Below are 13633 nucleotides of genomic sequence, written 5' to 3' on the forward strand. Positions count from 1 at the left end.
AGCATGATGGTTTGTAAAATTTTCTAAATGAAAACAAGAAGTATAATTAAAAAAAAACAGAATTTTTTAAAAAAGCATGAATGTGGACAATTTAGACTTCTGGAGAAAACAATATTTATCAAATGACTTATCTTTGGATAATTGTTACAAGGAATTTTAGTGAATTATTGAAAACAGTAAAAGTGTTATACCTTGAGAAAATATTAGTGCATTGAAATAACGGTATTTCCAAATGTTTAAGGGAAGCAATTCCAAAAAGATGGATGTAGATCATAGTAGTTCATAAATGAATGCACTTCCCTTTCAAACTCATGGGAGTCTGTGCCATGGAGCCAATTCTAAAGTAGAAAATTGAAAGGTATTCATGACCTTCAACAATTCAGAAATCACAGTGTTAATACAAAAGTGAAAGCCAAATTTTTAAAAATTGTAATATGCAAAAAGCACTTAAAGTAAAAATGTAAATGTGATTGTGTAAAATTATTACATCTTAGAATAGTCTATGTAGTTCTCTCCTAATTCTGGGTCTCCATGTTTAGTTTATAATTGCTAATTCACTTGAACTCTCAGATACCAATGATTTCTTTCCGCCTTTGTTACAATTTATTAGTATTTGTTAGATTTATCCTTTAAAGATTATTTTATAAATAAATAGATGATCCCCTACTTTGTATTTTTGTAAGACTTTAATACTGGTTTTGTTTAGAATGAAGGTTAGACTTTAAAATTTTTTGATAAAATAACATACAAATATCATAGTACCTTAGTAGCACTAAGCAAGCAATCCCACATTGTGCATAGCCAGAGGTGAAATTACAATGATTAGGGGAAAAAATTTAGTCAAATCAAGAGGCTTTGTTTTCCTGTCTCACCCTGTAACTTTGGAACCTTAGGTTAAGGAGGGTATTGATTATTTTTCTGCTAACCTACTTGACTGAAATACTACAAAGAGATTTAATTATTAATATGATTACATTTTTCTTCCAGTGCAAGGTACTGCATCTGTGTAAAATACCACAGAATGATTTCAACCAAGGGACAGAAGTAAGTATCTGGCAACATTCAGGTAGATGTAAAAACATATGGCCCACTTGCCCTTGGATTGTAGACTGTCCCTCTACATGACTCCTTTGATGCAAAAGAAGCTTTCCATCATAGTGGAAAAAATAATCCTCCCCATGAAACGGACATAAAAGTCTGTTTCCCATATTATTTTACAAACTTTGGAATTTGCATTTTGCTGAACCAGGAAACTAGACCAGAAGAATTATCCTTGAAGAATAAATGGAAAAGAAAGTCTTACATTTTAGCTGAAAATGTGAAAGGACAAAAATGGCCCCAAAAGAAAAATATTTTGAATCTTGAAATGGTCTGTTAATATATCTCTAAACATATTTTAAAATGTTTGGGCACTTAATAATCAATTGTAACAACATTACTGAAGGTAACTTGTTCTAATTGGTTTTAACAATTTAAATTATCATGAAAATATTTATGTTTACCTTTCAAGGTCTATCTTACTTATGATCTCCTCCTTCCTGTTAATTGCCTAAATTTTTACATTCATTTTGCTTACCATACTTTGGCAAATAAAGTATAATTGCTGCATAGTAGTAGCATTTAAAAAAATATATATATATATACAAATACAAATCCATAGGAAACTAAATGACTGTTTATGTCACTGAAATGAAAAGAATGACAGTAATGTGTTCTTGGAAGTTAAAATATAGAATAAACCTAGTTGTGATATGATTCATTGTAGGAGAATCTTTAATTTTACTAATACATAAAAAAAATCATGTTAATTTCTTGACTACAGATTCAAATCAGGACTTTTTACTGTGATAAAATACATAACATAAAGATGAATAAAGTGGTAAATTCTAAGTGTAAAATTCAATAACATAACTATATTTGACATTGTTATGCACCCATTACTACTATCTTCAGAACTTTTTATTCTCCCCAAACCAAAACTCTGTATCTGTTAAACGGTAACTTCCCATGTACTCTTCTTTTTTTCTAAGAGTTACCTGGCTAATCAGGACTTAAGAGACGGATATGTGAACCAGCATGGAGTGAGGTACATTTTTACCCCAGAGCACTTGTTAATTCTCAGTGTGAATGAGGAGACAAGGAAGACTTGGGTAGGGATGGAGCTAAGAGAAGCCGGTGAAATTTGAAAATTTTTCAGTTTGAGGAGACTCCCCAAAACAAAAATATTTCCTACGGTAAAGAAACGATTCAGAGCAGCAACATCTCTGGGATTAAAGAGACCAGTGATTTGAAGAGAAAGGAGGCAAATTCCCTATAGGCATTTACCAGTCTTCAGCTGTGCAGGGTAAGAAACCACTGAAATCAGACAGTTGTTGGCGGCATACTCCCAGTGCCAAGACGAACTCAGAACTGTTCGAGGAGGAGGAGACTTAGTAAAAAGGTACCCTGAAGTGTAATTTGAGTATTATAAAAACTACAACCCAGCCTGGAATCAGCTCAGTACCTGACTGGATTAGAATGATAGGTCTCCATTTTACCTATTAAATATTAGGGCAGTAAATCTTCAGGAGCAAAAAGGAGTAGTATTCATGACCTCTCCAATTTTTCAAAATTGCCAGAACCAAGAGAATGAAGAGGCAATAGGAACACATCCACATGTAACTCTGACATCGAGGTTACCAGCAATAGCCTTTAAATCAGCTTTGACTAATGGGGTTAAAATTGTTGAAAGGATATGTATTTGAAAAGAGAATGGAACATGATGGAGAATAATGTGAGAAAAATAATGTGTATATATATGTATAACTGGGTCACTTTGCTGTATAGCAGAAATTGACAAAACACTGTAAGTCAACTTGAATACAAAATTTAAAGAGAGCTATGGCCTTTATGAAAGAACTACATGAAAATTATAGAACTAAAAAATAGAAATTAAGAACTAAATTGATAATTTAATGACAATGAAAATGATAGAATAGTGAAATGGAAGATCAATAGAAAATGTACAGGCTGAAAAACAAAAGCAAAAAGAGTAAAAATGTTTACAAGAGTGATTTGAGAAGGAGATCTAATTTACATTATAATTCAAGAAGCAAGGACAGAGAATGGGAAAAAAAGGCAATAACTGGAGAGAAGGCCCAAAGTCCCCAAAACTACTAAAAGTTATCAAGTCATCAATTTACTCCCTTGCTACAGATGCTTGCTAAAGTATCGCTAAGCAATACTCAGAAAAAAACATATCTATGACATCATACATATTTCTTCAAAGGAACAATGGGCTATTAAAGAAAATACTGGAACAACAGACCAAAAATATATTTAAATTTCTAAAAGAAAATACCTGCAAACCTATGCTTTTATTCCCAACAAAAATGTTTTTAATCGTGAAATAAAGATTTTCTGAAACAGTTGTCAAACATTAAACTATAAGAGACCCTTTTTTGTGGCCCAAGAAAAAGTACACTAGAAGTAAAAGAGATACACGGAAATGAAGAAAAAAGAAAAGCAAATAGATGTGAAAATATAAATTTTAAGTGTATAAAATTAATGAGTTTAAAATAGAAATAAAAAGCATAAAGATTTAAGCAGAAATACATCATTTGAGGATGTCAGCAGTTTTTCAAAAATGACTTGTTTGGGTTAATGTGAATTATCAGTTATGCATTTTCATATCTCTAGGTTAATTACTAGAAAAAAAAGTTACATTTTACTAAAAAGGATCTATAACTAAAATGCTAAAAGAAGGGGTACTATAATTCAGAAGAAGATCAAAGTGAGAGAAAAATCACCAAATAACAGCGATTTACTTTACAGGTGAATGGCACATATTTGTTAAATACAAAATTTATCAGTACAGATTAAAATAAAAATTAAGTATTATGTTGCTCACAAATTGCTTTAAATGTAGTAACATAAAAGCTCTTGTGTGTCATAAATGGCAATTTTTATTATCATGCACAACAAACATTCCCAACTCAATGTAATATTCCAATAGTATGTTTGGTCTCATGAACATTTTAAAAAACTTATATACATATCTGCGTTTATTGAGGGGTTCCTCAGTGCTAATTTTTCAAGATTTATAAAACTATTGCTTGCACAGAAGATATTTCTATTTTTTCTTGCAACACTTGTTTTTTGAACATTTTTGTTTTAACTTTTGAATGTAAATCTTAAATCTCTTCTAGATCAGTAATCGGTTTCTATGTTCCATTTCACATTACATAGTTTGTTTAAAAAATGGCTTTCAGGAGAAGGGGGAAAGGGCGCAGGGTTTGAAACATGGCAGATGATGTGGATCAGCAACAAACTACCAACACTGTAGAAGAGCCCCTGGATCTCATCAGGCTCAGCCTGGATGAGGAATCCATGTGAAAATGAGAAATGACAGAGCGTTTCAAGGCAGGTTACATGCTTATGATCAGCACTTAAATATGATATTGGGAGATGTGAAAGAAAACTGTGACAACAGTTTGATGAAGAAACACATGAGGAGATATATAAATCAGCAAAAAAATATTCTGATGCTCTTTACCTGGGAAGATGGTGTTGTGCTAGTTGCCCCACCATTGAGATTTGCCTGAAACAAAGAATTTATCCTGTGTGGAAATGGGAGATGTTGTGTGATTGCCTCTTTAAATGTAGAAGACAATCAAAAGAGAAACCTGGGTACATTTGATATTAAGAAATAATGAATTCTTCCACTCCTAAGTTAATTTGCAGATAACTCAGAAATTAAGCTAAATGGAATTTTTATTTTTCTCCAACTCTTCCAGTAAATGTGATCACCAAGATGCAGAACTCTTTTCGGGAGTTGATTTGCTCCATTTTTTTTCAGATAATTTCTGGGTTATTTTCTTTTTTGATTTTAAAAAAATGGCTTTCAGTGTATATACAGTTATGTATATTATAATCCACTTTGGGATGTTCAATTTTTTTTTTTTTTTTTTTTTTTTTTTTTAGGTGCACACTCACTGCATATGGAGGTTCCTAGGCCAGGGGTCCAATCAGAGCTGTAGCTGTGGACCTACACCAGAACCACAGCAATTCAGGATCTGAGCTTCGCCTGTGACCTACACCACAGCTGATGGGAACACCAGATCCTTAACCCATTAAGTGAGGCTAGGGATTGAACCCACATCCTCATGGATCCTAGTCAGGTTCATTAAATGCTGAGCCAGCTGCAACAGGAACTCCTGGGATGTTCAATTTTGTTTCCCTGCTTTACTTGTATATTTTTGTCTACATAACACTGATTAAGATGGATTTGTCAGAGTTCCCATCGTGGTGCAGTGGTTAACGAATCTGACTAGGAACCATGAGGATACAGGTTCGATCCCTGGCCTTGCTCAGTGGGTTAACGATCCGGCGTTGCCCTGAGCTGTGGTGTAGGTTGCAGATGCGGCTTGAATCCTGCATTGCTGTGGCTTTGGCGTAGGCCGGTGGCTACAGCTCCGATTTGACCCCTAGCCTGGGAACCTCCACATGCCATGGGAGTGGCCCTAGATAAAGCAAAACAAAACAAAACAAAAAAAGATGGATTTGTAGTATGTGTCAATGACAAATACTCCTGATAGTTACACTAAGTTTTCATGGTTTTCAATTATTTATTCTTTAATACATATTTAAGATTATACCTAAAGGCAAAAGTTACTGTTGCAATTTTATCTAAAACATATTTGTTTATTAGTTGTAGGGAAACAAGAATTTCATCATAATAAGCGTTATATACTCTGATATTAGTTACTTTTCACATATTCTGACCTAGTTTTTATCTTTCCATTACATTATACAAATTTCTTTACGTAGGTTCTGTGCCAACTTGTTAACTGTAATTCTACTTTATTCTGCATTAAAGAGAATGGACTATTTCCCATAAAATAAAGTTAGAAGAGATAAAGTTTTATTTTTTAATAAAGTTTACTCATTAAGTTTATCTATACTTCCAAAAGTGTTTTACTGGAGATGCATGATAAATCATATCTTCTACAAAAATAAATCCTTTTATCTATTTTTCAAATTTTTATTTTATTATTCCAATTAGTAGAACTTCAAAGACTGTTACACAGTAATGAGAATAACAGGTAGAACTTTGTATAGTTTCTCATTTTAATTTTAATGATTTTAGCGTTTTGGGCTATTTCATTGGGAAGAAAATAAAAGGTTCTTACTGCATAAGACAGAGGTTCTTGTTACACTTGGCCACAAATACCACACATGATATAGAAAAGTGACCTTTTAATTCTTAAAATTATTAGCCACAAATATTAAGGTCGGCCAGTATTATTTTAATGTCTACCAACTCTAAAATTCCATCATATATTCTTTCCAAATCAGAGTATTCTAAGTGTGGAATGCTAGAGTGAGAAGATAACTTTAAAGATAAGGAGACAACAATTTTATATTTTGTAGATAATGCTAAATTTCATCAAATATTTAGAGTGAAACATCAAATGCAGTCAATATTTAGGCACTTGGAAAGATGATTAATATTTTGCTAAAGTTTTCCATCTTTATCCAGATGTCTGGCAGCACATAAGAAAAACAAAACACTCTGTGAATAAACAATCTCAATTACACCAGAATGCCTGCATTAGAATGCCATTTTTTGCCTGATTTCCAATTTTCTTTTTAAGAGAGGCTATAATCACAGTTTGGGTGATTGTAGAGATTAACAATCCTGGCTTCTAAGAACACACCACTGTAGTTCATTTATTAGGCCTGTTGACGCCTATACCATTTTAACAAACAGAATTTGTTCCCGTCACTATAGCGATTTTGATATGAACCAAAATAAAAAGACAATGGTCTATTGAGGGCTTATTAAATCCTGATGAAGTAGTAGGCTTTTCAAAATTAAAATTAAGTTATTTTCAGGAAAAGTTATTATTACCCATTTTTATACTTTTTTATCCACAAATTTTATACCTATCTACTTGGAGTTTTAATTTTAATAATATTTTTCTATTACCAGGGAAAATCATGGCCATAGGGTAACATCTAATTTTGTTCATTAATTTCTAATTAAAACAATTATTGCATATCAAATGATCATATTAATTAAAAATGTTAAAATAGATTACTTTGAGTATTAATTTTTTTCTCAGTTTTCTAAATTTTTCTCCTCTAATTTTTGATCTTTTTTTTTTTTTTTGTCTTTTTGCCTTTTCTGGGATCGCTCCCTCAGCATATATGGAGGTTCCTGGGCTAGAGGATGGAATCAGAGCTGTAGCCACTGGCCACAGCCACAGCCACATGGGATCCAAGCTGCGGCTGCGACCTACACCACGGCTCACAGCAACTCTAGTTCTTCAACCCACTGAGCAAGGGATTGAACCTGCAACCTCATGGTTCCTAGTCAGATTCGTTAACCACTGAGCCACAACGGGAACTCCTTTGATCATCATTTATATTTCTTTTTTGTCTTTTTGCTATTTCTTTGGGCTGCTCCTGCAGCATATGGAGGTTCCCAGGCTAGGGGTCAAATCGGAGCTGTAGCCACCGGCCTACGCCAAAGCCACAGCAATGCAGGATTCAAGCCGCGTCTGCAACCTACACCACAGCTCACGGCAACGCCAGATTGTTAACCCACTGAGCAAGCGCAGGGACCGAACCCGCAACCTCATGGTTCCTAGTCGGATTCGTTAACCACTGCGCCACGACGGGAACTCCTTGATCATCATTTATATTTCTAAAAGAAATATTGATTCTTTAGGGTATTTCTCAAGACAAGACTTTTCCCAAGAAAAGAAAATATTTATATGTAATACAAATGTGGCAAAGGAAGCATACTCCTTGGGTATGCTGCTGGGACATAATTTTGAACCTTTGGTCTGTTCTTGTAAACATTTGTTTAGTATACTAAATTTTTATTGTTTTCCCTAGATAGTATTTGGAAGATTTTGCTCAAAAAAAATTTTTTTTCTTTTTATGGCCACACCCACAGCATATGGAAGTTCCTGGGCTAGTGGTGAAATCAGAGCTGCAGCTGCAGACCTGTACCCCAGCTGCAGTGGATCTGAGCCCATCTGTTACCTACGTTGCAGCTTGTGGCAATACAGAATCTTTAACCCTCAAAGCAAGGCCAGGGATGGAACCCACATCCTCATGGACACTATGTCAGTTTCTTAATCCACTAAGCCACAACAGGAACTCTATAAATGTCTGTTTTTTAATTTCTGTTTCTTACACCTGTATATCTTGAGCTTCAAAAAGATTTTCCCTCTGGAAGTTTATTCTTTGTTGCCATATACTGATTTGAGTAGAAAACTATTTTCTCATGTGTTACATGTTTTTCTTAGGCATTTATGTCAGAAAATAATTTCATGGGATCTAAAATTAGCCCTAATTTCTGTACATTCAGCTTCCATTTTCTGAACCTTTCTTCCATTTGTCATTTACTCTTCAGCTTTCAAAGGTACTTAATACCCTAATGGGTTTCATGACCTCCCCACCAACACTAATATTTGTACAGAGAAAAAAAAAGTGCATGGATATGTCATTTACTTGTTCCTATTTTACATTATACTTTCATACATTTAGAAATAATTACCTACATAATTATAACACTAATTAAAGGGAGTAGATATTATTATCACCTGATTATGACTTCTTTATATAAATTGAGACTTTTTTTTTCCTGCTTGTAATAGGATAGGTGTCATTAAAGACTAAAATTGCAGACTGCTGATATTGCTGGAAGTTGTTAATAGGAGGTTCAGGAAGGATTCACAGACACTGGTTTTGCGTAATGTGAAAACACTCTCATCTAGTAAACTTTATGGCAGTTTATAAACCTTCCAGAGCACTAACAGATTAAACATTTTTTAAAAGGAATAAATCTACATTCAAGCATCTGCCATACGGTAACTTGAAGAGGGCATGAGAGCCTGCTATTTTCACTCTTTCTGCTATCATTCCACTATTGCTGGGACCTATGAAGCATCAAACTAGGAACATCATTAACTGAAACCATGGAAACACAGGTGATGATGACTGTTCTAAGTGTGGAATTTTAGCCATCTAAAATAAGACTAGTTTCCCGAGTTTGTCTGGCTGCTGGTATACAGACTCAGCTGTATACCACTTTACAATGCAAATGAGGGTCTCTGGAGGAAAGACAGGGAACCAATACAGTGGGAAAAAGCTGATTACCAATAAAACAGCTGAATCTCCATTTTGTGTTACTAAAATTTTATATCCACTTCTTTAATGGAAAGAACTAGAAGTTGTTAAAATAAAAAACAAATGGAGACCAGCCTTAAAAATTCCCTAAGCAGACCAGTATCAGTTTAGTCATAAGCAAAGCTTAATTTATTTCACAACACTGACTTGACCTGAGTCATTTCTTGTTTATGCCTCTAGAAATCAAAAGTGAAAAACTCTTCACCAAAATTAATATCAAGTAAACACTAACCAATTCCCTATCATTTAAGAAAATTCTAATATCATAAATAAAAAAAATCGCTACAAAGAATAAACAGTCACAACCTCCTCACAATACAAGCTGCTTTAAAACATTATACCCCAGAGCTTTATTCCACATTTTGATTTGAATACTCCCAGTTTGCAATCCGTATTTTTTGGTATGTTCACAATAAACCATTACTAATTACTACCTTAGCAAGTCTATTGGTTTTACTTCTGTTATTTCTGAACTTTTGACAAACATAAAAACTTTCCTGAGTGTGTATCTAGGTATTACCTGTAGTGTGTGTGTGTGTGTGTGTGTGTGTGTGTGTGTTCATAATTGAGCTAATTATGAGAAATGAACTTGTGGCAATAACAGACATTTGATATGTGTTCTTTCTCCTTAAAGTCCCCCCGATTGTGATTCCCATGGCCTTATCCTCTTCCCCAACTTCTTAAGAAGCTTCCCAGCTAACTCAACTGATGTTTTTTAGCAGAGGTTATGGTGTCATCACCCACTGGAGTGAGTGACAAGAAATGTGGTGTTTGCTTTGGGCTGGATAAAGATGTGTTGAGTGGAGGGCCTGAGGACCAGAGGGTTAGAACTTGTGAATGACTCTCACAAAAACAAGACTGAGGTTTGGGTCAGCACGTGGATCAAACTGAAGTTGAGACACTCTCACCCACCTTGATCCACCTCTTGATTCCATTGGCTTTTGACTCTCTGCTGGCACCAATTTGTGGATGCACCACAAACTAGTAAAACCCAAAGGAGAAGGAGGAGGAATAGGAGGAGAGGCCTTTAGGGAAGCATAAAAATGGGGCAGGGCTTGTGAATATTTCTTCAAATTACCTAAAAGGAGAGACTGTATTGTAAACCATCTGTGACTAGAAAAATAAGGGACAAGATGATACTTCCCAACAGAGAACAGTAAGTAGGGCACTGGTTCTTAACTAGTACTTTTTTTTTTTGCCATTATCATGTTCTAGAAGAAAACACAAAAACATAAAATCCTGCAGTGCTTAAAAACTGTCTCAACCAAACTGTTACAAAGTAATATTTTCAGGCAAATTTCTAGTACCCAGACTGATCATTCCAGGAATTCAATGCCTTAGGAAATACCTTTGACAAATCCCATGCCTATTTTGCTGTGTCGTATGTCCATTCAGTACCGACAAGGGTTCTTTGTAACAGCCCTTGTCAAATTGTTGGCTTGTAAGCAATGTACTGAAACATGTCTATCCTTTTAGTTTTCTGTTTTTGCAGTAGTTGATTGCAGTGCTCTTCAAAACTGACAATTTACTTGAAATGCTTTCAAATGCCCTCTTAAAAACAAAATCAGACTCACATATCATTGGCCAAGAGGATTTATAAAAGCAACACTTGTGACTGCATTTTGAAAGGAGAACAAAGAAGACTAAATAGGTAGCTGAATGATAATACCTTCAACTGAGTTATTTGTAGAAAAATACAAAGTTCCCATACTTTAATATAGAATTTATCATGGCAATTACAGCAGCCAAAAGAAAGCTTAGAAAAAGAAAAAAAAAGTTAGCATAATTAAACATTAGAGACTAAAAAATGTCATAAGTTACCTCTATTTTGCTGCCCCAAAACCTCAGTCCATGGCCTTTCTTTCCTCTGTTCTTCCTTGCAGCCTCCACGCTATCTCCCTTTGAGTATTTATAACCTTGGGGACAAATTAGAATTACCTGGCTCACCTTTTTGAACTCAACAACATTGAAACAACACCCACTCAGATCTCATTCTCAGACCCTAAAGACTCAATTGGTCTCAGCTGAGACCTGGAGCCTAGGTGTTTTGAGCTATAATTCATATAGTCACATACAGGTAATTCTGTAAGTATAATACACATACACACACGTATACTGATATAATGTTAATTAATATATTAAATATATCTCCAAACATACACATTTATAATTTGCGTATTATATATATGAATCATATGCATATGCAATGTACACCCATATTATTTGTGATAATATACATATATGCACATATGTCTATACATATATAGATAATAGATAGAAATGGATATAGATATAAATAATTTAGATGTATAGATACCTTTAAAAGCATGCTTCCTATGAATTTCAGAGGCAAGTTAAATTATACTAACTGCTTGGAGTAGTGGTAATTAATTAAAGATCACCACTGTTGAGCAGCTGCTGTCCACAAATTCCTCTGAGTGACGTAATGAACTGGAATCACATGGTGGGAAATGGTGTATAAACAGGAGTCGGGAAACATGGGTACCAATCTCTGCTCTGCAATTTATAGGGAAACATATTAGCCTTTCTAGGCTATGATGCACACATGTGTTAAGTGAGGGAATGAGACTGTATCAGTGGGTTTCCCACGGTTTTGTCGTGAAATATGAGTCTGCTCAGAAGAGTCTAGTAACTTCCTATCTCTCTCAGACTACAAAACAAAACAAAAACAAAATGTTTATAGAATGCCCTCGAGTACCCATGTGTTCTAGATCCCCAAGATGTTTCTAACGTCACCACTTCTCTCCTTCAATTCGACAGCCCGCAGTCCTCCTCTGTTCCCAGAGTCATTAAAAGCTCTGTTCCAATGCCAGGCATAAATTCTCCCTGTGTGTTGTAGGGGGTGAGCAAGAGGAAGTGACCGCTGGTTGACACTCAACTGGACCCAGGCAATCAAGCACATCCTGGAAAGCACATTCTATCCATGGTTCCTTTCTAGGAGCCACTGAAAAATGCAGCCTTGAGAGAGCAACATGGCATTGAGACTAGTAAGTGATCGAACCCCATTAAGGCCTCTATGTAAGGTTTCACAATTCAGGTGGGCTGGTGGGGAGATCTACTCACCTTGCAGCTTCTGAGACTAGACTCATAGGTGAGGTATCTTTTTGCTTATTATCTGCCAGGTAGCAAACCACCCAGACTGGTCTGCCTCTTTCTTCAATTTCTCCTGACCTTCAAAGCCAGTTTTGAATTTCACCCAAGAAATTCCCAAGATTGTGAACCAACATTAGGTCTCTGAATGGGTAACACTCTCACTTCTTGGAGATCATTTCTTTAATGCCACTTCTTCCACAAATTTGCCCAGGTATTCTACTAAAATGGCAATCCCTGCACATCCATATGTCTCACACATAATGCACACACATATACTTTACATGCTATTCACTATTTTATTGAATTTCCTCAGGATTTATCTCCATCTTCTGTGTTTTGTGATTTGCTTTTCCCATATTAAGTAAATTCTTTAAGGACAGATTTTTTTTTTTAATTGTGATAAAATATATACAACATAAATGTTACCATTTAACCACTTTTGAGCATACAATCCAGTGAGAGTAAGCACATTTGCAAGGTTGTGCAAACCATCACCAGCATTCATCTTCAGAACTTTTTATAATCCCAAAGAGAAATTTCATATTCATTAAATAATTCCACATCCTCCCCTCTCCTCAACCTCTGGTAACCTCTATTCTACACTGTCTCTATGGATATGCTTATTGTAGATGACTCATCTAAGTGGAATTATTCCATTGTCATACCTTAATGTCTGGCTTTTTTCTCTCAGAATAATGTTTTCAAGATCCGTGCTGTAGCATGTATACAACTTTAATTCCTTAGGGTTGAGTAATAGTCCATTAAATGTATATGCCACATTGTGCTGATTCATTCATCTGTTAATAGACATTTGTGTTTTTTCCATCTTTTGGTTATTATGAATAATGCTTTTATGAACTTTTTTTTTTCTTTTTTTTTTTTTTCTTTTTAGGGCCGCACCCACGGCATATGGAAGTTCCCAGGCTAGGGGTCCAATGGGAGCTATAGCTGCTGGGCTACACCACAGCCACAGCAACACCAGATCCGAGCTGTGTCTGTGATCTACACCACAGCTCACAGCAATGCCGTACCCTTAACCCACTGAGTGAGGCCAAGGATCAAACCTGCAACTTCATGGTTCCTAGTCGGATTCGTTACCACTGTGCCACGATGGGAACTCCTATGAACTTTGATGTAAAGTATATTTTGAGAGCAAATATTCATCTAATTTGCTTATAATAATGTCCAAAATAAAGGGAATATATATAGACACACACACTTCTTTTTCTGCTCTGTTCTATATCTCAGAAGGCTGATAATGATGGATGTCATAACAAAATATCACAGACTGGGTGGTTTAAATAACAAATGTATTTTGTTAATGTTCTGGAGGTAG

At 35.0% G+C, this 13633-nt stretch overlaps 1 protein-coding gene and 1 pseudogene across 14 annotated transcripts in view; one reads left to right on the forward strand and one right to left on the reverse strand.

The window, feature by feature from the left end:
* Positions 1 to 13633, reverse strand: part of CDH18 (cadherin 18) — a 1020178-nt gene that overhangs the window by 581573 nt on the left and 424972 nt on the right. For 5 of the 14 annotated variants that reach the window (XM_085001671.1, XM_085001666.1, XM_021076965.2 and 2 more), the window contains one exon: positions 11005 to 11099. The exons of the other annotated variants lie outside the window; for them this stretch is intronic. The gene's annotated coding sequence lies outside the window, so the exon portion shown is untranslated. The remainder of the gene's footprint in view (positions 1 to 11004; positions 11100 to 13633) is intronic. 14 annotated transcript variants of the gene reach the window in all.
* Positions 4282 to 4583, forward strand: LOC146395463 (U6 snRNA-associated Sm-like protein LSm3 pseudogene; annotated as a pseudogene).

The sequence above is a fragment of the Sus scrofa genome, chromosome 16, assembly GCF_054392235.1.
Source record: "Sus scrofa isolate SSC_HxYL_T2T_F1_AM1 chromosome 16, Sscrofa_HxYL_maternal_Yorkshire_Landrace_v2.0, whole genome shotgun sequence".
In the NCBI taxonomy this organism is placed as follows: Eukaryota; Metazoa; Chordata; class Mammalia; order Artiodactyla; family Suidae; genus Sus; species Sus scrofa.